Below are 2,239 nucleotides of genomic sequence, written 5' to 3'. Positions count from 1 at the left end.
AACAAGGCCTTTATGGAGGAGGCCAAATCGGAGTTTGACCGGATTAAGGGTTTGAAGGAGAAGCTCGAGGTGAAAGTGACCAGGTTGGAGAAAGAGTTGGAGCGTGAAAAGACTAGAGCTGTTGCTTTGGCGGCCTCTGCAAAGTTGGCTGAGGATACGACGTTGAAGCATAAGGAGAGCTATGTCACCACTTATAGGGAGATGATGGATCTCAGGGAGAGTTTGGAGTCTGTCCGAGCTGATTATACCAAACTTCAAGGTCATCTTGTAGGCAGTGTTAATGCTCCTTATGAGAATTTGAAGGAGCAGGTTTGAGTTCTTGCGCCCGAGCTTGACCTTACTCTCTTAAGCTTGGACAACATTGTGAAGGATGGTAAAATTGTCCCTGATGATCCTGATGATGATGATGATGTCGAGCCTCCTCCTGTGCCTGCTGCCAAAGTCTCTGTTGTGCCGACTTCTTCAACTCTTGCAGGTAGTCATCTCGAGTCGGATCCTGATTGTCAGGTCCTGAATTGGGATGATGGGACGGTAAATGCGGTGCCTCTTCAGACTCGTCCTCCTTCACCTCGTGATGCTGCAGCTGAGAAATCTTCGGATCCTCTATGATTATTTCTTGGTGTTTTTGTGTACAGCCCGGCTTGTGGGATTTGAGCTTTTTTATATTTTGTAGTTTGTGGTTTCTAACTGCTGGATACTTTTAGTTGCTTTTCAATGAGCAACTTTATTAGTTAAAAAACAAAGTAGCTTCTCAGGCTGTTTGGGTCGACTTTAGGTGGCCTCTTGAGTCTTGTTATTATTATGACCTTGTTCCTTTTATGATGTGATTGTCTGCACTTATCTAACACCTTCTAGGTTTCTTTGGAAGTGTTGGAGCCTTATCGTCCGGCCTCTTTTGATTGCCTTCGTACTCTCATATTTGTAGTTTGATTGTGGATTTCTGGGTCCAACTTGTATGCCTTCTGTTGGCCGATTTTTGCATTTCGACCTGAAGCTTAATCCATTAGTTTGGACCTTTGTTAGGTCTCTTTTATGGGTTTATGGTGCACGAAATCACAATCACACTTTTGTAATTCCGCACAACTAACCAGCAAGTGCACTGGGTCGTCCAAGTAATACCTTACGTGAGCAAGGGTCGATCCCACGGAGATTGTTGGCTTGAAGCAAGCTATGGTTATCTCGTAACTCTTAGTCAGGATATCAATAATTCTGAGATTTAATTGTAAAAAGTAGAAGAACATGAAATAAATACTTGTTTTGCAGTAATGGAGAACAGGTTGAGATTTTGGAGATGTTCCATCTTCTGAATCTCTGCTTTCCTAGTGTCTTCTTCTTCAAGCACGCAAGGCTCCTTCCATGGCAAGCTGTATGTTGGGTTTCACCGTTGTCAATGGCTACCTCCCGTCCTCTCAATGAAAATGTTCAACGCACTCTGTCACAGCACGGCTAATCATCTGTCGGTTCTCGATCATGTCGGAATAGAATCCAGTGATTCTTTTGCGTCTGTCACTAACGCCCAACACTCGTGAGTTTGAAGCTCGTCACAGTCATTCAATCCTTGAATCCTACTCAGAATACCACAGACAAGGTTTAGACCTTCCGGACTCTCAAGAATGGCCGCCAATGGATTCTAGCTTATACCACGAGGATTCTGATCAAGGAATCCAAGAGATACACACTCAATCGAAGGTAGAACGGAGGTGGTTGTCAGGCACACGTTCATAGGTGAGAATGGTGATGAGTGTCACGGATCATCACATTCATCAGGTTGAAGAACAAGTGGTATCTTGGAATAGAACAAGCATGATTGAATGGGAAAAAACAGTAGTAATTGCATTAATCCATCAAGACACAGCAGAGCTCTTCACCCCCAACCATGGGGTTTAGAGACTCATGCCGTAGAAGATACAAAATAAAACGTGTAATGTGTCATGAGGTCCCGATACAATAGCAAAAAGGTCTTATTTATAGAGAACTAGTAGCCTAGGGTTTACAGAAATGAGTAAATGACGTAAATATCCACCTCTGGGCCCACTTGATGTGTGCTTGGGCTGAGCATTGAAGCATTTTTGTGTAGAGACTTCTCTTGGAGTTAAACACTAGCTTTTGTGCCAGTTTGGGCGTTTAACTCCCACTTTTGTGCCAGTTCCGGCGTTTAACGCCGGGAATTCTGATGCTGACTTTGAACACCGATTTGGGCCATCAAATCTTGAGAAAAGTATGGACTATTATATATTTC

Source organism: Arachis ipaensis, chromosome B1, assembly GCF_059453495.1.
Source record: "Arachis ipaensis isolate K30076 ecotype BB chromosome B1, ASM5945349v1, whole genome shotgun sequence".
Classification (NCBI taxonomy): domain Eukaryota; kingdom Viridiplantae; phylum Streptophyta; class Magnoliopsida; order Fabales; family Fabaceae; genus Arachis; species Arachis ipaensis.
The sequence above is the reverse complement of the archived record's forward strand: the minus strand, read 5'-3'. Positions refer to the sequence as shown.